This window comes from Bos indicus x Bos taurus, chromosome X (genome assembly GCF_003369695.1).
Source record: "Bos indicus x Bos taurus breed Angus x Brahman F1 hybrid chromosome X, Bos_hybrid_MaternalHap_v2.0, whole genome shotgun sequence".
Classification (NCBI taxonomy): domain Eukaryota; kingdom Metazoa; phylum Chordata; class Mammalia; order Artiodactyla; family Bovidae; genus Bos; species Bos indicus x Bos taurus.
The window spans coordinates 9,035,809-9,060,289 of record NC_040105.1 but is presented as its reverse complement, the minus strand read 5'-3'; positions in this window follow the sequence as shown (position 1 = coordinate 9,060,289).

Here is a 24,481-nt window from a genome sequence, read left to right as displayed (position 1 = left end):
AATTATTTATGTATACACATAAAAAAAGGTTAATTTTTCTCCTCCATTCAGCACAATGCACAGAGAATAATAATATCCATAGAAATAACTTTCCCATGTGGTTAGCTACAGTTTAAAGAACAGGCAGGGTTGTTTGCACATTTTGAGTTTTGTTTTCTTTATCAGGGAGAAAAGAGAGATGGCAAGAACCTGACTGTTAAAAGTTGTAAAGAATTTTCCAATAATCAAAGGATTGTGCTTTAAAGCTGTATATAACATAAGCCTGCAACAGGATACTAAATGGTTTTGTTGAATCGGGGGTTACAAAGTGGTGGCCCTGGGATGTATTTTATTTTACCCACACAATTTTTTTTCTAAGAAATGTATTATCTGAATGCTTTCAGATAGGACCTGCATGCTTAAATGTTTCATTGTTCCCACCATTCCTTTTTGCTTTCTATCTGTTCAGTACTCCATCTCGTTTGCCTGTTTGGCCCTCTGGAGGCATTTAAGTTTTAACACCTGGCTAGGCGGTATCCCACTAACTCAGAGCACCCAGACACTTTCCCCTGCAGTCCAATTCTTACCTAGTTATTATTCAAATGACATCATAATTGAAGGACACCGTGTAATGTGCTGCTCAGATGTAACACACCGTCAGTTCACCAAGTTAGATTTACTGATCTTTTAAACAAAAAGGACAAATTCACTTCCTGCATTTATGAACCTTCTCTAAATCTAGAGGAATTGATTCATCCAGGAAATATTTACAGAAGACAGAGTTGTAGACCCACGTTCTTCAAGTCACAGAATCCTAGCAGAACTAGAATTCTGGGATATGTTGGCAGGTTTTAGTGCCTACAGTAGTTAAAATGATTATAGTTATCAAATCTACAAATCCCTCCACTTTCTTTCCTCCACATCTGTTTTCTCCAGTGTTTGCTGGGAATCCCAGTGAAACAGGAAACTTGAATTCAGGTCTCACCACCCCTCTGCTCACTCACTCAAGCTACCATCTTCAGCTGCTGTCTTTATCCTATTTCACAGCTTTGGGGAAATTCTTGATCTTTCTTCTACAGGAGGTGCTGAAACACAATCAGTTAGAAACCTGCAAATACTGAGTTTTTCCTTATTTGCCAAAGGAAAAATGACATCAAAATGCCAAAGGAAAAATGACATCAAAATGTTTAATTCCAGAAAGCAACAATGTATTCGAATATTTACTGAACCATGAACCATCCAATATCAACTAGTTTTCCTCTAAGACTCAGGTAACTCAAAGAGATCTTGAAGGTCAAGTTCACTATTGGTCAGGGTTCTCCAGAGAAACACAACCAACAGGATATGCAGAGATAATAGAAAATGTATTATAGGAATTGTTTCATGAGGTTATGGAGGCCAAGAATTCACCCTTCTTCTGCCTTTTGTTCTATTTGGGCCCTTGATAGATTAGATGATGCCCACTCACAGTGCTGAGGGTGCACTTTATTTACCCAATCTACTGATTCAAAGGCTAATCTCTTCCAGAAACACCCTCACAGGCCCCATCTGAAATAATGTCTTATCAGCTATCCCTTGGCCTAGTCAAACTGACACATAAAATTAACTATCCCAGTCCCATGCCTTATGAAGGAGCAAGGACTGTTAGTGATCATGTAGTTACTCCCTACCGAAACTGAGATCAAAAACATCTAGACCAGAGATTCACAACCCTCAAACCCATCAAAATGATCATGACCCAGAGGGGCAGGACTTGACTTTAACATACTGATGCCTGGGCTCCACTCCAGAGAATCTGAGGTGAGGCACCAAATATTGGCACTTGAGGTGACTCAATGTGCAGCCAGCATGGAGAACCTCAGGTCCAGACTAGCACTCCGCCAAGTACTGGCTTCAGACAGTCAGCATCACAGTGGGAGGGGATGCCCAAGAAAATTGGAATTTCTGCCTACACTTCCAAAAGGGCGACAGAATTAGGATACCTGGGGCCAGGGCTCAGGAATTTGTATATGCCCAGCTCTCTCTGAAATACGTAGGCCTAGTAAAACTATAAAGCAGAGGCTAGACAAAAGTATAGAACTACAAGGACCACTGGCATTAGAGGCAGATATGGGTATTAATCTCAACTTGCCCACTTAAAAGCTACAGGCCCCCTTTACAGGTGAGTTTCTTAATCTCCTAAGCATTAATTTCTTTAGCTCTAAAATGAGGTAAAGGTAATGGCCTCAGACTTAAAGGAAATAATATGTTACAAAGCCACAGCATCACAGAGTTGGTGATCCATAAATTCCCTTCCCCATTTGCCACTGTCTAGAAGAAGCCTCTTTTGTGTAATCTCATTTATTCTGCCATAAATTTCAGAAAACAAGCAACTTGGAGTCATGTCCTACAACCGTGATTGAGAAACAAAGTGCTTCCACATCTAGAAATATTGCAAGGATTGATGGAGTATTTTTAAATTGTCTATTTGACCAAAAGAAATTTGCAGGCAGGGTCCCAAATCTTGTTTTGTCATCATGTACACATAGAATTTTTTACTCCATAGATCAAGATAAGTTCACTAGCTTGTCAGGCCAGTGGACTCAACTGTCAAGTGGCATTTTTGTCCTTGGAGAAATCTGAGTCTTTGTATTTTGTGTGTGTGTTATTATCCTAGCAAGTCATTTGCTATCTAACCTACCAGAGCAGTAGTAAACTCAAACTGTCTGTTCACTGTGTCAATCATTTAGACGTGTGCCAGGAGGAAAACATCTTTCTGGTAAGTGATCTTTTTGATCTCGAGAAGAGAAAATAATTTGTCCTGTGTTAACCATGTGTTTTCATTTCCAAGGTAACCTTCTAAGGCTGCTTGCTTGCATGCTCAGTCATGTCCGACTCTTTGTGACTCCATGGACTGTAGCCCGCCAGGCTCCTCTGTCCATGGAGTTTTCCAGGCAAGAATACTGGGTGGGTTTCCATTTCCTATTCCAGGGGATCTTCCCAACTCAGGGATTGAACTCATGTTTCCTGCATTGCAGGAAGACTCTTTACCTCCTGAGCCATCTAAGGCTGAGCTAAATATAAAGATGTAAGGCCAACATGGTTACACTAAAGCTTTCAAACTAAGAGGCAAAAAATAAGACAAGAAGCTGGGAGTGGTTTAGAGAAACTCACTTTCCCCCAAGTGTTAGCTTCTACTGAGAAGACCAATGGCCATGATTTTCCTTTCTTCGGTGGTTTCTGAGGAGGAGCCCACCTTTGCAACTGACATGGCCTGGGAAAGCCTTCCCCTCTTCTCTGCACTGCTCACCTTCTTCATGCTCAATAGCACTCATTTGTGAAGCAGCTGCACTGAAGTCCCCAACTCTCTCTCCTGCTATTATCATCACTGTAGCTCTCAGTTCCCACGTAGCCCCAAAATGGCTGCCAGCTACAGTCCATCCCGGCTGTCTACCCTGTGCTCCACACTCTTGCTAACCTGGTCTCTGTACCCTACCCACTGAGTCTCTAGAAGAAGCCTCCCTGATGCCAGTACCTATCAGGTCCCACCAAAATTATGCCAAAGAGTCTCTCTCTGGCTGCTCTCTAAGGTGTCAGCACGCAGTTGGGGTCCATTCAGAAGGATGAAGAAGCCCTTTGCCCAAGCATGGTGTCACAGTTTGGCATTCTGCACCACAAAGCTTCTGTAATTACTCCAGGGTCTCCTAGAGTACTTGAATGATTCTGTTAACCTTGGCCTCTATACTGCTTTCACTGTAGGGGGTTTAAAACCAGCTCAAAGTAGAGTATATGGATGATTTGTCTGAAGAATATGACAAAAGCTGAATCAATGAGGAAGGCTTCTTACTGTGGAACAGAATTATTAACCATGTGAAAGCAGATAGACCTTTCTACTATAGTAGTAGATAGTAGTAGTAGTAGATAGTAGAAAGTAGTAGTAGAAAGACCTCAATAAAAGAAGGTAGGGAGTTCCTAGCTTGTTGCCTTAGATCAACAAAATCACCAAGGTCCCAGGATCATTTCTATCTTTCCACTTTGTCACTGTCAGCATTTTTGCCTTATTTTGTAACCTCGTGGTTACAAGATGGACACTACAAATCCAGGCATTACATCTTATAACCACATTCAAGGCAGTAAGAAGGGGGAAAGTGCAGTGTATAGGAAGTGTTTTTCCAAGCTCCCTCTTTTGCCAGGCAGTAAAATCTCTCCTGGATATCCCTTAGTAGTCTTACTCGTATGCCTCATTGGTCAAAAGTCACATGGCCACCTAGTTAATAAGAGGGGCTGAGAAAGGCAGTATTTGTCCAAAGGAAAGGGGATTACCATGCATTTATTTAGACCACCAGTTTAGACCACTTTCTGAGACTCATCTTGTATAGTACATATTGCCATCTAAGTAAAATTGAGTTCTTGGGGGCAAGGGAAAGGGGGGAATACTATTTTGGATAGATTAGCTTAGTGTGCCACGGAAAGTAGGAGGAGAAAACACTGTCTTGTTACTTGAGGAGCTACTTCCATTATCACCGAAAATAGACTTACTCTGTACATGTCAATAATATTGTGTATCTTTAAACATAACCATAATATAAAAGTTCAGAAGCTGTGAGGACAAGGTCAAGACTTCAGAGTCCTAACATTAAAGGGAGAACAGCAATCAAAGGATCAATAACAATTCTGTCTTAGTATGGTCACTGTTGATATTCCTAAAAGGTGCTGATGAGTATTGACCTCCCAGGAGTGTTGGAGGTCAAGGCTGATGCAGAGTCAATTCTAACTTGCTTCCTGAGAAGGGTAAAAGTGAGGACCAAGACAGGAAGCTCAATATTGGTTTCAGCTAATTGTGTGAAACCACTTGACTTGATGTTGGCAGGGCAAAATCGAACGCTGAATTTAAAACGCAAATTCAACTCTTGCCTTCCTTATAGCCAATATTTTAAGACTGTCCCTTATCCTTCATCTGAAAAGGTCAAGGATCAACGGGATTTGATGAAAGAGACATACACCCTCCTTAGCCTCAAGCTTAGTGGCAAAGTCTCTTCTTAATGATGTGAGTTAAGTGAATAAGACAGCATTTTATGAAGTCTACCTTTCATGATGAAGAGTCCTGTCTGGTTTTCATCGAAATAGATATTGTAATAAGCAAAAAATGACAACGGTTTAAACCAGATGATAACAATTTATACCTACTCATTTGAAAGAGAAAGACAGAGGGGATAAGTATGACCACTTCAAAATAAATGACACCATTCCTGCAATAGCCTAATGTTTCACTTAATGGATGTCTGGGTCAAGGAATTTAGACTATATATATAAATGTGGTTTTAATTTGCTCTTCAACCAAAGTTTCATTCAACTTTTCTTCAATAAAAGCATTATATTAGAATAAATATTAAAATTGAAAATATTACACTTTAGAAAACAACGGCAATATATTCCATTTTGGGGTTGATGTCTGTGCTCAGGACTGACATATAAAACACATACCAATCATCTCTGCAGCCTTTTTCATTTACTAGAGAGATTTGGAAGATGTCCAGTGGTACATTAGACTAGTAATCACACTCAAAGACTATAAACAAAATGAAAAATGGCAGCTATCTCCTGCACAATGCCTTCCAAATCCTGCCTTCCTTGGTTTCCTTTCCATAGGCCTCCAAGAGTGCCCTGCTTATAAACTACATTCTTCCAGTTATTTAGGCCCCAAACCTCAGAGTTATGATATTTATCCTATCAGCAAATCCTGTTGGCCCCATATTAAAATCATGTCCAGAATCCACCTATCTTCTGTAAGCTCCACAACCAGGCCAATGGCTCCAGCCTCCCTATTCACTCACCTGGATTCTTGCAATAACCTCCAATCCCCTGACCCTTACTTTTACCTTTTTGTCAGCCACTCATTCTCCTTCAGGGAATTCTGCCCCATAATGGGTGTGATAGAGAAGAGGCCACTACCATTTCCATTTCAATTCCATTTAACAAGATGATCTCCCATGTCAAGTACAAGTGGACACAAAGTAAATTCCTACCAATTCTATTTTCTGGGGTGAGAGTTAAATAACAAATCTCACTGAAAGGAAATTTAATAAGTTGTTAAGTTATCATATCTTTTATATTGGATTGCTTATGATTGGATAAAAAAACAAAAGATAAACAAGGAACTTGGCACCCGTCAGACCTGAAGACTATTGTTCAGTGGTTTGGACCCCTGAGTCACTAACAGAGTATTTTTCCAAAGACTAAGCATTTGGATAATTCTTTAATACCCAATACTTTTGTATTATTGTGAGGTTATGGTAACAGCAGAAAATGATTCAGGGAAGGATGATGCTATACTGGTAGCAAATAACAGAGAGATGGAAAGGAAGGAATATTTGGAATTGTGTTCTCTATTTTTAGTACAAAATGACCCATAAACATTCTTTCACATAGTAGTCCATCTAAGTGCATGTGTACTCATGTTCAAAACTCCTCCTAAAAATAAAAGTACTATCAGGTAACTCAGTGACAACAATAAAATAATCATTAACATATTATCTATCATTTCAGCCTTAAACCTTAGATTCCATGAGAAGAGAGAGAAAGATGTCAAGGGGTGACAATCAAAAGCAAAAATAAAGAAATAAAAGTGGAGGATGATAGCACAAAGTGTCAGCTGCAAAGAAAGTCAACATCACTTCTGAGTCAGAGCAAGTGAAAATAAGATTAGGATTGATATCAGGTTTTAATCCACAATAAACTCTTCAGCCATTTTCTTCTGCACTAACAAATTATTCTGCAACATGCCTCTTGCTACAGTCACCAGCCACAGCCTGAAAGGAAACAAATACACTCTCTATCACCCAGGTGCATTTTTGGCATGAACAATTAGAGTGCCACAGAGAGAAATGTAGAGCATGATGCCGTTAGCTGCTACATCACAGACATGTCCTACAAATTTATAGTTCAGACTTCCTGCATTCCTCAGTACAATGGAAAAGCCATTTTGTCATCTGTATGAAGCTGTTGCACAAACATAAGTCTGTCTTTAGGGCAGGTAGATGTTATGTTCACTGCAGAGTGGAGTTTGTCAAACTACCTCTAAACCCTTACTCAGACAACCAGAGCAGTCTTCTCATCTCAAAGGCAACTCCATTTTTTTCCCTTCACTCAGACTCTAACCTTGGGATATCCTTTGCTCACTGGTACTCTCACAGTCCACACACAACTGGTCAGGAAACCCTGTTAGCGCTACTTTCAAATGACTTCTAGAATCTGACTTCTCCCTATCTCCAGAGCTGCCATTGTGTCCAACACCCCCACAGTCTCTCACCCAGATTAGTGACAGGGCCATGTCTGAGGCTCCTCCTCCAGGTGAGGTTGATGCTGCTGATCCAGGGACCACACTTGGGTGGCCAGGCTTTGGGGTGTGTTTCCAATGGAAGGATATTGGAGAGAGGGGGAGAGACTGGAAAACAGGAGAGTATCCTTGGCTGTGAATAATAGGATATGGAGCCAGTGACACACAGCACGTGAGAGAAGGTACTGGAGACAGTCCAGGCTACTGGAGTCACCTGCCTGCCTGCCCCCCACCCCTTACTTCTGCCCTTGCTCTGAGAGTCTCTTCTCAACACAAGAGTCAGATTGAACCATGCCCTGCTCAAAACCCGCAGGTGACCTCCATCTGAGAGCAAGTCAGTCATTACAGTGACTGGTCTGGACCCTCACTGACCGATTTCCTCTCTTATTTCCTTCTTCCCTCTTCCCCACAGACCACTCAGTCACAAGGTTCTCTTCCTTTTGGCTTGAGCCTCAGGCTGCTCTTGTTGAGGTTTCTTACCAGGTGTTCTTTGCCTAGGATGTTCGGTCCCAACATATGTGTCCTCTGTCCCTCACTTCCTTCAGGACTTGATACAAATGTCATCTCAGGAAGGCCTATCCTGAGCACCCAACTCCTCAGTGAGCCCTCATCTGTCCCTCACACTCTTCCCCACTTCTGCTCCCCTTACCCTCTACTAGTTTTCCCACAGCACTTATATCTTACACACTGTACAGTCTATTTACTTATTACCTTAACCAGTTACTGCCTGTCTTCTGCATCAGAATGCAAGCACTGTGAAGGCAGGGATTTTCTCAGCTCCATTCACTGATGTATCCCCATTACCTAGCACAGTATAGGGCACAACGAACATATGTTGAGTAACTGAATGAAAGTAATCTTTGGTGATAATATCGTCTACATGAAGGAAAAGCTTTCACTGTGACAAAAAAATTTTGAAGAAAAATAATTTTTTTTTAAAAGTTTATGTTCTGGAAATAGTCACATATACAGAAATATATAACAGTACAATGAAGGTCTGTCTAGTCAAAGCTATGGTTTTTCCAGTGGTCATGTATGGATGTGAGAGTTGGACCATAAAGAAGGCTGAGTACCGAAGAATTGATGCTTTTGAACTGTGGTGTTGGAGAAGACTCTTGAGAGTCCCTTGGACTGCAAGGAGATCCAACCAGTCCATCCTAAAGGAAATCAGTCCTGAATATTCATTAGAAGGACTGGATGCTGAAGCTGAAACTCCTATACTTTGGCCACCTGATGTGAAGAACTGATTCACTGGAAAAGATCCTGATGCTGGGAAAGACTGAAGGTGGGAAGAGAAGGGGACAACAGAGGATGAGATGGTTTGATGGTTGGATGGCATCACCGACTCAATGGACATGAGTTTGGTAAGCTCTGGGAGTTGGTGATGGACAGGGAAGCCTGGCGTGCTGCATTCCATGGGGCTGCAAAGAGTCAGACACGACTCAGTGATTGAACTGAACTGAACTGACAGTGAAGGCCATGTACCCAACACCCAGCTTCAACAATTATCAACACATGGCCACTCTTGTTTTAGTTATACCTTTATCCATTTCCCCAGTGGATTATTTTGAAGCTAGTCTCAGGAACTGTATCATTTATTTATAAACATATCAGTATCATCTCTAAAATATAATACAAGGGTTATTATCACCCCTAACAAATCCAGACAACACCTTCATCACCAGAGGCCCAGGAAACCACTGATCTAATATCTGTCACTCTGGCTGAATTTCAACTATTCTAGAAATTCACGTAAATAGAATTGGACTCTATGTACTCTCTTGTAACTGGCTTCTTTGCTAAACATACTGTTTTTGCAATTCACCCACGATTTATACCATACTTCAAAGTAGAACTGGAACAGCAATTGTCACCCAGGTGGTACTAGCAGTAAAGAACTCGCCTGCCAATGCAGGAGACATAAGATACAAGGGTTTCATCACTAGATCAGGAAGATTCCCTGGAGGAGGGCATGGCAACCCACTCCAGTATTCTTGCCTGGACAATCCCATGGACAGAGGAGCATGGTGAGCTACAGTCCATGGGGTAGCAAAAGAGTCAGGCATGACTAAAGAGACTGAGCATGCATGCAAGATGCAGTGAATATTAAGTGACTTACACCCTGATTAAGTCAGATACTGAATTTAGCAGCTTCTAAACTTTATGGGCTTCCCTGGTGGCTCAGAGGTTAAAGCATCTGCCTCCAATGCAGGAAACCCGGGTTCAATCCCTGGGTTGGGAAGATCCCCTGGAGAAGGAAATGGCAACCCACTCCAGTATTCTTGCCTGAAGAATCCCATGGATGGAGGAGCTTGGTAGGCTACAGTCAACGGGGTCACAAAGAGTTGGACACGACTGAGTGACTTCACTTTCACTTTCAAACTTCCAACCACAAAAATACAGGGTTAAATCCTCATTGTCCAAAGTGTGTTCTGTTGGGGACCAGCAGCACTGGCATCCTCTGGGAACCTGCTAGAAATGCAGGATCCCAGGCCCTGCCCTAGATCGACTGAATTAGCATTTACATTTCAACAAGATCCCCAGGACACCTTGTTTCAGCAGCACCTGGTTGGGGGAACAGTTCAGTAGCCCCATCCTCGTGTCACATGCAGACTGTTGCGTCAGGGCTCCCTGCATTGGTCACTTGACATGAACTAATAAGCAAGGACTCCTAACATCACCTTGGCTTCTTTGCAAACACCAGCTTGGCAACAGGGGGTAGAAAGATCAGGCAGGAACACTGTGGGGAAAAAGCAATTAATGTAGTCAAGTTTTAATTTCCTTCTTAAAAATACATCTACTGCTAAGATTTAGGAAAGCTAATTGAATTATCTAAACCATGATAGCCTAAAGAGCTCAAGAAGGGTGTCTGTGCATTTACACAGGGGAAATCATTCAGAACTCAATGGTTGACAGTCTGAAATGCAGGAATCACATCGAAGAGCATCCATAAGACACAGTTTATTTAGAGGAAAGAATCTTTGAATTCTTACATATTTACCTAAAGCAGAAGGGTAGCTTGATTACAGGGGATTACAAAATACTGGAAAGGATTCAGGTGCAAATATAAACAGTGACTTTAAAATGGCTATAAAATCTCAGGATGCTTACACAACCCTGTCAGAACCATAATCTCCCTATTACATGGTTGAGAGGTTTCTAGAAAAACAAGGCACACAGTCCCTGGGTAGGTACTAATGGAAGACCGAAAGGCAGACGTTCCCCATCTTAACCCAAAGTGAGATGAACCTACACACCACAATAGTTTATCTGCCCATCCACTGGTCTCTGCAGTGTCACCACCAGCAGCCAGATAGTCTTGTTCTGTTATTCTAAAACTGCCCAATTTTGAAGTTCAGAAAACTTTTTGTTGATTTTAACAGAGTCAAGAGGCAGTCCTAAGATGGCGAAGGAATAGGACAGGGAGACCACTTTCTCCCCGACAAATTCATCAAGGAACATTTGAACGCTGAGTAAATTCCACAAAACAACTTCTGAATGCCGGCAGAGGACATCAGGCACCTAGAAAAGCAGCCCACTGTCTTCAAAAGGAGGTAGGAAAAAAATATAAAAGATAAAAAGAGAGACAAAAGAGGCAGGGACAGAGATCAATTCCGGGAAGGGAGTCTTAAAAAAGAGAGAACTTTCCAAACACCAGGAAACACTCTCACTGGCTAGTCTGTAGTGAGCCTTGGAACCACAGAGGGCAACATAACTGGGAGGAAAAATAAATAAATAATCAAAACCCACAGATTATGTGCCCAATGGTAACTCCCAGTGGAGAAGCAGCTCAGACACCTGCATCCACCACTAGCAAGTGGGGGCTGGACAGGGAGGCGAGGGCTGCATTGCTTAGAGTAAGGACCGGGCCTGAATGCCCCCAGGGCAATCTGAGGGAACTAACTTGGGCTAGCAAACCAGACTGTGGGATAGCTACCTCGCAAACTGCCCTAACCTAAGACACCGCCAGGCACTCTCACAGAACAAAGGACTGACTAGAGCTATGAGAAAAGCCCTAACCTAAGACACTGTCTGGCCTGCTAACAGAACAAAGGACTGAGCAGAGCTAGCTGGCTGCAGACCAGTCTATCCTCCTCCAGTGACAGACAGACGAGGTCAGCCAGAGCCAGAAGGGGACAACTGCGGCCCCAGAGAGGCATTATCTACCAAACTGCATGCAGGCTTCATTGCTAACCAAGACTTCTTGGAATTCTGGACAGTCAACATCCACCTGAGAAGGTGCGCTGAAAACCGAGCAGCAGGGACGGGGGAGGTGATAAGTCGCAGCGACCACGCTCACCAAACACCTGGTCATCTGAGCTGCTCGGACCTGGGAAGGGCACAAAATGCAGGCCCAACCAAGTCTGCGCCTTTGTGGAGTACCCCAGTGCCTGAACCTGAGCAGCTTATTTAGACCCGGGAAGTGCATACAACCCAGAGCCAGCCTCAGACAGTTCCCAGCAGAGCATCTTAGAGCCTGAACAGTGTAGACTGGGAAAGCACGCACGCTGTGAGCAGGGGCAAACCCAGTGTGGCTGAGACATTGTGAGCACTCCCCACAGACACCAGTGATATTTGTTTGCAGCGTTCCTCCCTCCCCACAGCACAACTGAACAAGTGAGCCTGAGAAAAGGGACCACCACCACCTCCTTGTGTCAGGGTGGAAATTAGACACTGAAGAGACCAGCAAACAGAAGAAGCTAAAACAAACAGAGGGAACTGCCTTGTAAGTGACAGGTGCAATAGACTAAAACCCTGTAGTTAGCACCGACTACATAGGAAGGGGCCTATAGATCTTGAGAAGTATAAGCCAGATCAAGGAACTATCTAAAAATGAACTGACCCTACATTGTCCAAAACAACACCAGAGAAAGTCCTAGATATATTTTTACTATTATCATTCTTTAATTTTTTTAAATTTTTATATTTAAAAATCCTATTACTCCTTTAATTTTCATTTTTATAACCTACTATTACTTTGCAAAAAAAAAGACCCTATTTTTTAAAGCAAACTTTGTATATATATATTTTATAATTTTTGTGACTATGTTTTTGTTTGCTTATTTTTAATATTGTATTTTTGAAAATCCAACCTCTACTCTAGATTTTTAATCTTTGCTTTTTGGTATTTGTTATCAATTTTGTGCCTTTAAGAACCCAATCTTCATTACCCATTTTTACTTGGGAGCAAGATTACTGGCTTGATTGCTCTCTCCCTCTTTGGGATCTCCTTTTTCTCCACTAGGTTGCCTCTATCTCCTCCCTCCCCCTTCTCTTCTCTACCCAACTCTGTGAATCTCTGTGTGTGCTCCAGACTGTGGAGAACACTTAGGGAACTGATTACTGGCTGGATCTGTCTCTCTCCTTTTGATTCCCCCTTTTATCCTCCTGGCCACCTCTGTCTCCTTCCTCTCTCTTCTCGTCTCTGTATAACTCCGTGAACATCTCTGAGCAGTCCAGACTGTGGAGCACACGTAAGTGATTACTGGTTAGCTTGCTCTCTCTTTTGTTTTCCCCTCATCTCATCCTGATTTTAACAGGGTCAGGCTTGTTACATTGGATGAACCCAAGGCCCTCTGTACTCCTCTCCTTCTTCCCCTTGACCAAGTGCTCCCAGGGCAGTGACTAGATCTGTCATTCATTCTTTCTGCCTAACAGTTTTCATTATGCTTGAAATATTTCCTCTTGGAACCAAGTGCAACAGCCCTGTGCTAACTTTCTATCTATTTCAATGGATCTCAGCTGGGGGCAATTTTGTCCCCCAGGGCACATTTGGCAATTTCTGGAGACATTTTTAGTTGTTACAACTTGGGGGTGCTAATAGAACTTAGTGTAGGCTGCTAAACACCCCACAATGCATAGGATAGCCCTACAAAGAAGAACTGTCTGGTTCTAATTATCAATTAGTGCTGCTGTTAAGAAACCATGCTCTTCTCTAGTCTGCTATCCAAGCAAAAGCAAGAATCATATGGTCCAAAATAACTATCTGGGAATCTTTCTGGTCCTTTGAGTTTACATTTCTTGGACTGTAGTTGAGCCCAGCCAAGTTGACACATCCAAAAAGCCATGGCAGAGTTAAATGCCTTATCATACCCAGCTCACCGGGTACAGTACACCTCATTCATGGTTAGTACTCAATACGTGTGACAATTATCCTTACCAGAGCCATAAAAGTTTATTTAGTCCAAGATTCTTGTACCAAACTGCTTTGTGCATGTAATGCATTTTGATATTTTGAAACTGAAATTCTCAATTTCAGTTTTACATTGACTTATATTAGCTAAAACATATTTTCATCCCTAACCAAAAATAGATTATTTGTCATCAAGATGTCATAGATTCTTGACAGACAGTATGAAAGCTTAATAAAGAACTCATGGGGAAAATATATGCAAAATAAAGTGCAAGCTCAAGCACCTGCACAGAAAGGAGTTCCTAACAAAAGTGTCCTTTATAGACAGAGTCAACTCCAAACTTTTAAAAAGTAAATATACTCTTAGCCAGGATTCCTCAAGACTCTCAAGGTCATGGAAAACAAGGAAACACAGAGAAACTGTCACAGAACAGAAAAGACTGGGGAGACATGTCAACTAAATGCCATGAGGTATCTCAATGGGGTCCTTGAACAGAAGAAGGGGTAGTGAAAAACTGGTGAAATCTAAATCTAGTCTGAAGTTTGGTTAATAGAAATACCATTGCAGCATGGAGATCTATGATGTTAACACTGAAAGGAAATGGGTGAGGGCTACATGGAAGCTGTCTGGGCTATCTGTGCAATATGCTTGTAAATCTGAAATTACTCTAAAATTAAAAGGGTTATTTAATAAAATAATAAACAAACCTGAATGATCCTCCAGGAATTTTGATCAAAATCCTGAGGCCCAGACATGTATACAGTGACAAAGCTGCCACTGATTTTGAAGCAAACCCCAGGACTGAGAGTCTTCCCAAGCTTCATTTCTGAAAGAGCATATCCTATTGCCATTTCTTTTATTTTTTGCATAGTATACAGGATTGCAGTTCTGAGCAGGGATCGAACTCGTGCCCCATGCACTGCAAGCACAGAATCCAAACCACTGGACCACCAGGGAAGTACCCTGCTCCCAGTTATTGTTATAAAATCATCCCTTCAGGAAGAGAGGATACCTGAGGGACAAGAGAGCAATGTCTGCCCAGGATCCTTGTTGGGCTCCCCAATCTCTGACCTAAAGCAGAAGACCCCTAGGAAACGCAAGGCTAGTCTTTTATTCTAGGCCCTTTCTTTAACTATGGAAAGTCCCCTCAGTCTCACCATCTCAGAACTTAATTACTGAGCACAGTAACTCCATTCTCTGCACAGTAGATTTTTATGTACTGATTCTTGTGCCTCTGGTTGTGTCCTCCTGCACACGTGTCTTTTTGCTCATCCTGTCTTCCTTCCAGCACATGCAGGAGTGAAGGAGCAGGTGGCTGTCAGAGCCTTCAGGCCTCCAACAGCCCGGACTTGGAGGAGCTCCACTCCCTCAGATGCTCATTCTCCCAAGGAGGGCTGCAGAAGGACTGTCCTGGCGCTTAGTCTGAATTACAACAAAAGCAAGCTCATTGTTGAAAAACAGAGCACGAAGGTTGTACTATTTCACTTGGCAAAGACCTTGGGTCTCCACCTATGTTATTCATTTCTACTCTATTGTGAGCATGAAAGCAATCTATTCAGATAAGCCCTGAGGCAGGATTTAAATGCCAAAGCCAAAATAAGAACAGGAAATAATAAGAAAAAGAAAGGAAGGAAGGGGAAGAGAGAAGGAGAGAAGGGGGAAAATTAGTTAGTTTCAAAAAAAAAAAAAGCAGTATCATTTTCGACCAACTTAGCAGCATCTGAAAAATCTCTGTCTACTCTCATAGACACACACACACACACACACACACACACACACACACAATCACACATACGTGCACACATATGGAAGTGCTCAACCCTCTACCTAAAGCTATTGAGCCATCTGATCAAGCACAGAAATAACAATCAGAATATTATATTATAGTATTTGGTCAGTAACTCATTCATCAAATAATTCATTTATTTATCAAATAATAACTAACTACTATGTGCCAGGAACTGTTTTGGGAGCTGGTGATACAACAGTGGATGAGTCAAAGTTTTTACACTCACAAAAACTTTAGCATTACTAAATAACATTTATCAAAAACACATTAATTGCCAGTTATTGGCCTATGTATTCCCTTAAAATGTATTTTTTTCACTTATTTCTCACAGCAACCATATGAGGAGATAAAATTATCACTCTTAGTTTTCAAATGATAACCCTGAGGCTTGTCAAGATCTAGTAAATTACCCAAAGAAACTGACAGCACATAAATTTGAATCCAGAAAGGGTAATCATAGCACCAGGGCTAATACTGCACAACTAACATTAGATGTCAGCTGTTAACCTATCATGTGGTGGCATAAAGTGTTGATGGGACCAAAGCAAATGTGAATCTTGCTCTTGACTGCAATGTGGAAGAATTCTGGGGCTTTCTTTCTTTGCTCTCTCTTCCCATGGCTTCTGGGTCTGGGAAGAGGAGTGCCCTTGCTTGCACTTGGTCCTCATTCTTCATTCCTTCCTCTCTCATTCCTGGAAAGGGAACAGCAAGGAGGAAATTGCCTTTCCAGCCCACGCACAGCTGGTGGAAGGAAGCTCTGGCAGGCACCGAGCTCTCCCAGAAGCGGGATTCCAGGAGGAGCTATTCCCTGCTCCTCTCCTTCGCTCGCCCACTTTTGGATGCACTTCATCCACATGCCACCTGTTATGTGCAGCTCAAAGACTGGCACTGGCTCCCTGTAAGAGCCCAAACAGGGCTCTCTGCTTCAGGTGGAGACCCGAAGAGTGGCAGGAAGGTGTGTCTGAAAGAGAAAGCGGAGAAAACGCTGGACTGCACTCTCTGAGCAACGGCTCTTGGAGACACCTCGAGAGGCAGCTGCCCAACAGGCAAGGCCTGTGTCAGGCAGCTGTGTGCCCAGGAATGAGGAGCAGTGCACATATGGCAGAGCAGGGCCGTACCATCTGTCACACACCCATGCCAGCCTCTTCACTTTAGGCATGGTGGGAGTGGGAGGCGTCAGGAGAAAAGCAGCAGCTCACCAAGCCAGCCACACACCAGGGCTCCCCTCTAACGGGCTGTTCCTCTAAACATTTAGACTCCTTCACTGCTGCCATATGGCAGTTGCCAGTGTATACAGTCCCATAATTAAGAGCGTGGAGTCTGGAATCAGAAAACCCTAGGATTGAATTCTGCTCCACTAGATACAAGTACAGGTCTTTGAGTATCAGTTTCCTCTTTTGTAAAATGGAAGTTATAATAATTACCCCTCAAGGTTGTTGTAAGGATTAAATTCAAGAGTAACTGTAAAGATCTAAGGGCAGTGCTTTAAAAAAAAAAAACAAAACACAATAAGTACTAAGTAAACAAAGCCTTTTCCATGCTGAGTCAAGCCTCTGACTGTAAAACATTCTTCTTTTGTAGGTGGTAGCTTTTCTGTCTCAGTTTTTCAAAGTAAAAAGAGCAATGGCACTTCTCAGTAAACTTGAATGTGCCTTCAGAGCCCCTGAGGATTGTGGGAAAAGACACATGCTGGCTTAGTAGGTTTGGGGGAGCCTGAGAATCTGTATTTCTAACAAGCTCCCAGTGATGTTCACACTACTGGTCCAGGGACTATAATTTGTATAGAGAAGGTCTAGGAAAACAGCTGTGGTACCCTGGGTAAGGCATCTAACTTTTCTACGCTTCAGCATTCTTAGATGTAAAATTTTTAAAGTTTGTCTAGATGATGTCACATTTCTTTCATGCTATCATGCTGTGATAGATTATTTGAAAAATGGCCACGTACAGTTCCTCCCACACTACCTGCTCTTCAGCAGTATGACTTTGCTGCCCCTCCCATTGAGAGGCGGAGCCCCTTCCCTTGATTCTGGCTGGTTCTGGGACTTGCCTAAACCAGGAGAATGTGGCAGAAATAAAGTTGTATGACTTTCAGTTTCTGGCCTGAGGAAGCTTAGCAGCTTTTCTTTTTGCCTTCTTAGGAACCAGATGCTATGTAAAGAAACTCAGGCTAGACTGTTGTATTAGAAGAGGGGAAGGGTCACCTGCCCCAGCTCTAAGTACCACAGCTGAGGGGCCAGACATGGGAGTATAGCTTTCTTGAACATTCTAGCTCCAGTTGACCACCTAACTTTACGCAGCTATACAAGTGACCCCAGCTGAGATTTCATGCAGCAGATGAATCACCCTGCTGAGCCCAACCCAGAATTATGAGAAATAACAAATCTATTTCTAAAGCCATTATGTTTTGGGAGGTGGTTTGTTACACAGCACTTGACAGTTGATATACATGTTTTACTCCCACAGGAGATAATACAACCTTCAAAACCAGAACTGCTGGAAGAACTACAAAGAAACATGCCTACCAACTGGAGAACAAAATGTATGCCCAGAGTTGACTTTTACATTTAGAGATCTTTCTTCTATATTCAGTTTAATTTAATAAGTACTTACTCAGGGCTACTATGAGAGAATTTAGAGATATAATTTCAAGAAACTTGCAATATATTTGGGAATGGTAATATGCTACAAAGAAAACAATAAGAAAACATGCACCAATTAATAATAGTACACTAAGCCTGAATTTGAGTCCCATGAAACAGAAGACTGGTTCCAAATCAGGAAAGGAGTATGTCAAGGGTGCATACTGCCACCCTGCTTATTTAACGTATATGCAGAGTACATTATGTGAAATGCTAGGCTAGATGAAGCACAAGCTGGAATCAAGATTGCCAGGAGAAATATCAATAACCTCAGATATGCAGATGACACCACCCTTATGGCAGAAAGTGAAGAAGCACTAAAGATCCTCTTGATGAAAGTGAAAGAGGAAAGTGAAAAAGTTGTCTTAAAACTCAACATTCAGAAAACGAAGATCATGACATCCGGTCCCATCACTTCATGGCAAATAGATGGGGAAACAATGGAAACAGTGACAGACTTTATTTTGGGGGGCTCTAAAATCACTGCAGATGGTAACTGCAACCATGAAATTAAAAGACACTTGCTCCTTGAAAGAAGATCTATAACCAACCTAGACAGCATATTCAAAAGCAGAGACATTACTTTTCCCACAAAGGTCCATCTAGTCAAAGCTATGGTTTTCCCAGTAGTCATGTATGGATGTGAGAATTGGGCCCTAAAGAAAGCTGAGTGCTGAAGAATTGATGCTTTGGAACTGTGGTGCTAGAGAAGACTCTTGAGAGTCCCTTGGACTGTAAGGAGATCCAACCAGTCCATCCTAAAGGAGATCAGTCCTGGGTGTTCTTTGGAAGGACTGATGCTGAAGCTGAAACTCCAATACTTTGGCCACCTGATGTGAAGAACTGACTACACTAGAAAAGACCCTGATGCTGGGAAAGACTGAAGGTGGGAGGAGACAGGGACAACAGAGGATGAGATGGTTGGATGGCATCATTGACTCGATGGACATGAGTTTGAGTAAGCTCTGGGAGTTGGTGATGGACAGGGAAGCCTAGTGTGCTGCAGTCCATGGGGTCACGAAGAGTCAAACATGACTGAGTGCCTGAACTGAACTGAAGCCTGAATTTGAGAATCAAAATATTTTAATATCAACAATAAAATTCTATGGACACCTAAAAGGAGTTCAGTCAATGTATTCTAGAATTATCACAGAACAATTTACTAGAGGAAGTACAACTTAGGCCTAGATAAATGGAGAAGTAAAAAGAGGTATGTAAAGATTGAGTAATGGTGTTCAAATCTGCTATACAAAAATGAAAAACTCAGTCTTATTGACAAATGCATTCTAGAAAGTTCTCAAAGTCCTTTATACAGAGAATGACAATTTTAAACAGACTTTTGAAATTATTATTTGCTATAGCATATGGCATGTATAATTTCACTAAATTAGTAAATTGTGGAGATTCAAGAACATTATAGAATACATGTGACAGAAATACAATAGTAGAATTTCAGAGATGTAATACAGGTAAAAATTGGGATGGAATAGTGTGAAAGCCAAAAGATGATGACACAGAAATTTAAAGGTGAAAAGTGTATACAAAATAGACTTGGGACAAATAAATGTAAAAGATTCAATGTATATAGTGATCATCTTGAGCTCTCTCATCCAAATCCCAGTAGTAATACACTTCATTTTGAAAAGTATTTTCTATTAAGTGGTTGCTATTGGCAATGTGAAAACTCAGAATTAAAATTTTCCAATAATATTCCAATAAAATGAGTTCAGTGTTTAAGGATAAAATGTGAGGAAAATAAAATTATACTTATTTTTAATAATATTCTTTATAAACATTTTCTGTAAGAAAAGTACGCACTTAAAATCATATTTTAACTGTACTGGATAATAAATCAACCAATCTATTTTTTTAGGACAAGAAACTAATCTTTTAGGCATCCTCTCAAAACTCCATTTATCTATGTTATCATTTTGCTACCTCTTTCCCCATGAAAACCCAAGGGGAAAGAACAGAATCCTGACATACTGGTAATATGAGACCTCAGAATAGTACTTGTTTTAGACAAAAGCTCGAACCCAAAATCATAGCTGAGTGTTCAAGTATTCACAAAGTCTAGCTTAGTAAGGGTATAACGTCACTCTCCAACTAGCATGTAGATCAGTGCCAGGTACATAGTCAGCACTCAACAGTTACTACCTGAACACATGTCAGTGCATGCAAGCTTTCTCAAAGACAGCTTTGGAGAGAGTAAGTAAGAAAATACAGGGCTTTTTTCTCAACCTCGTATAGTTAAATCCTTCGAACACTCTTTCATTTATCCATTTAACAATGAAGTTAAAAGGCCAATATTGGAAAAGCTACAGTAATTTAAACTCTAAATAAAGGGTTATTTATTTGTTGAGTACCTACACCATGCTGGGGAAAAACAGACAATAACAAAGTAATACATTTATGGAATGTTAAATGACTGCAAATACTCTGAAGAAAATTAAAGCTGCATTTAGAGGAGGAGAGAAGTGAGCATGAACAATTTTTAAGTAAAGGGTTCAGGAAAATTTTGTATCTGAGAAGGAGACATTTGAGCAGAAATGTGAGTGGTAAAACATTCCAGAGAAAGGGAGCCATTAGCACCAAAATCCTGAGTCAGAGACTCGCTATAAAGATATGACTAACAGATTACAAAATTAATACTAAAAAATAGAGAAATAGAATAAGCCAAAAAGTTAAATAATAAAAAAATCAAAGATGTGATCACTGGAGCTGGCTTTGTGTGTGTGTGTGTGTGTTTATATTCTCCACTTCAGGGTTTTGAGTTCTGTATTAGGAAGAAGAGATGACATTTCTCGGGGCAAATAGATTAAAGACACAGAACTTTCAACCCATTAGCTTCAGTCCCCTGGGAGGATTCTGTTCAATCCTGTCAGCCATTATCTATAACACAGGATAACCATCTTTACCTGAGTGGGCTTTGAAAAGGCAAAGCATAGTCCTTGTCAGAGAAGGGTCCTTCAAGTGCATGTTGAATTGCCTCAGGAAAAACCTTCTGACATCTGTGCTTTTCAAAACACTGAGTTTGTCTGGGCTTTGAAACCAGAAAAAAAAAAAAAATGGTTTGTCTAAATCGATCTCTTCTCTATAATTCCAACATGTTTCCCAGCTGTTTCCTTCTAGAAATCCCGCTTATTGAGACAGTAGAAGACTCTCTAATTGTCATCTTAAAATATCTTCAGAAAATAGCAGTACATTTTGAGGAAAATTATGAATGGGGAGTATGCATTGGTGGGGCTTGAATTATTGATTACTATTGGATTCACTTTCTTGATTTGTGTTAGAAGAGCTGAGAAAAAGACAAATATGACTCCTCAGGGCAGGTGCATCTTTGCAGAGTAAAGCACTCTCTAATCTGGGCATCTCAGAGGGACACCCTGGTTTCATAAGTATTTAGCCATAAATTCATCCCAGCTACTGAAAGCGTAGACGGAATAATCAATCACACAAATGAGCCTTAATAAGATTTTGCTTTATTTGAGTATATATTCAACTCAAAGCTTTGACATAATAGCTTTTGTGCACAGTTAATTTAATAAAGTCTATTAAATAGAGACAATCTATCGGGCAGCACTTCCAAGCCTTTTCTAATGGGGAGGGAGCTATATACCTCTTTGAGAAACTGAAGAAAGTAATGCCCTTTTCCTCAGGAAAAAATGCTTAAACAAATGTCCTCAGAAAAAAAAAACTGCTTAAACAAATAAGAATCTGAATTAAGTATGGAGGAGTTTATGAATCTCCTGGGTCTGTTGTTGAGGCCCCCCTGCCTCACAGACACTGGAAGACAAAGAATGTGACAACGGTAACACCTCAGGTCTGCTGGGCACTAGAAGAGCTTGAATTTTATAGGTGATGTGTATACTCAAGCAGGCCATGTTGACATACAGCTTTTTTTAACATTAAAAATTGTTAATTGTGGTAAAATATACATAACATAAAATTTACCATTGTAATCATTATTTAGTGTACAGTTCAGTAGTGTCAAGTATATTTGCATTGTTGTACAACCTCTGGAAGTTTTTCATCTTGTAGAACTGAAACTCCAAATGCATTAGGCAAAAGGACAGCTCTCCATTTTACCTCCCTCTCCCTGCCAGGAACTACTGTTCTATCAATACTTTCTGTTTCTATGAATCTGACTACTCTAGGGACCTCATACAATAGTATTTATCTTTTTGTGTCTGTCTTATTTCACTTGGCATAATGTCCAAAAGGTTCACCCTTGCTGTAGCAGTCATCAGAATTTCCTTCCTTTTAAAGGCTGAATAACGTTCCATTGCAAGTATAGACTTTGAGACCCCATGGACTGTAGCCCACCAGGCTCCTCTGTCCATGGGATTTCCCAGGCAAGAATACTGGAGTGGGTTGCCATTCCCTTCTGCAGGGGATCTTCCTGACCCAAGGATTGAACCTGGGTCTTCTGCATTGCAGGCAGATTCTTTACCATCTGAGCCACCAGGGTAGCCATATGTATAGACTACATTTTGCTTATTCATTCATCTGTGATGGACACTTGGTTCGCTTCCACCTTTTGGTTGCTGTGAATAATTTTGCCATAAACATGAGTGTATAGCTATCTCTTCAGGATCCTGCTTTCAGTTCTTTTGGATGCATACCCAGAAGTGGAATTACACAATGATTTTGATGGAGCTATTTTTATGGGTCCTACTGACATAAGGAACACTTGTGGTGATCATTTAGTCAATAAGCCATCCAACTCTTTGTTATCTCCTGGACTATAGCTCGCCAGTCTCCTCCCTCTGGGACTTCCCAGGCAAAAATACTGGAGTGGGTTGCCATTTTCTTCTCTAAAGGATCTTCCTGATCCAGGGATCAAACCCGTATCTCCTGCACTGGCAGGAGGATTCTTTACTACTGAGCCACCTATGACTCACCAATTTTGAATCAGGTCCCTTGTTGAAAGGGACTCTTCAAAATGTATGATTGGCATTCTGTTACCAAGTCATGCATAGGACAGACTTCCCTGATCCTTATTCTATACTTAACCCCTCCACAATTATGTGAATTTCACTTTCTACTCTATTCATTTGTTATTTTTTTGAATATTTATAAATATGCATTAACTTTATAATAAAAAGGCAATAAAGATTATCTAAAGTCTGTTAGAACTATGTATCTAATGGTTTCTCAACTGTCTCTTAAAACCATCAATTCAAAGGAAATTTATAATGTGAATATTGGGAAATGAATTCTATAGAGAGAGAATATATATATATATTCTAATATAATATATTAAAAGATCTGCTAGAAATTTTTATTTGAAGATTTTCTATGCAGTGTGGAGCTAAGAATAGGAACACAAATTCCTCCTTTTTCCCCTAGTATCCAACATAACACTGACCAATAAAATTAAGTATGCTCAAGAAGCCTCCAAATATCAGAGATGCATATCTTTTAATTATCAAATGGAAAAGGAAACAAGTCAAATTTTTAGTTGAGTATGTATAAGCCTCTGTTGAACATAAACAAAGTAAGGCCATTGTAATTTTATAGGTGAAACTAATTAACATGAGGTGTTCAGTGGTAAAGAATCCACCAGCCAAGGCAGGAGATGCAGGAGACATAGGTTTGATCCCTGGGTTGGGAAGATCCCCTGGAGAAGGAAATGGCAACCCACTTCAGTATTCGTTCCTGGGAAATCCCATGGGCAGAGGAGCCGGGTGGGTTGCAAAGAGTCGGGCATGACTTAGGGACTGAGCATGCACACGCATAGACTATTCAAGATGTCCATGTTAGCTCCAAGAATGAGTGGTCACTCAGCTGAGAATGGCCTTTAAGAGCCAAGGACAGTGGTTAAGACATGACTCCCTGTTATGGGTGGTTTGCCTACCAGGAGATGCTGAACCTACTCTTTACCTCCTCACTTCTAACTCCCACCTTCTCTCAAGCCCACCACAGGGGAGATGAGACCCTAGGATGGAGAAAGGGCATCCATTGGTTTATTTTTTTGGTTATCAGAACAGCTGGAATTTTAATGATTTGTTCTTGGGGCCATGCCAACACCATGACATCAATAGGTACCTGAGTCACAAGAGCTGTAAAACACAGCTGGGTCTAAACTGTTTCAATAAAGTAATCTCTTCAAATACCAGTGTCCATTTATATTGTTCAAAGCGAAACCCAAGAACTTGCTATGGTATCCCAAGCCACTGTGGATTCAGGTCTTCAATAACTGATTTTAGAACATACTGCTTTTAGAAGTGTACTCTATTACTTTAGAACTCTGCCTGGAAGATTCAGTCCCCTTAGCCAGTGAGAATTTGCACTTGTTTGCTTATGGCTGTTTTCAGGCACTAGGAAAGTTTACAAGGAGTCCGGAGGCTCTGTCTCTGTGTAGACTGGGAGTGTTTTCCGAACAGATACTAGGTCTACTCTTTTTTTGTTCCATCCTCTCTGCCCACTCTCCACCCACACATTAGTATTATGTTGTGCATATCTAAAGTATTTGTAAATTTTAAGATGTAATTATCTTCTAGAAAGATTAGAGAGCCCTTTACCAGGATGTCATAAAAAAGGAATATGGATGGATGAGAATCCTTGAGTTACAGCATACGCTAGATGTGCCGCTCCTTTCTCTCACGTAAGGACAAATCCT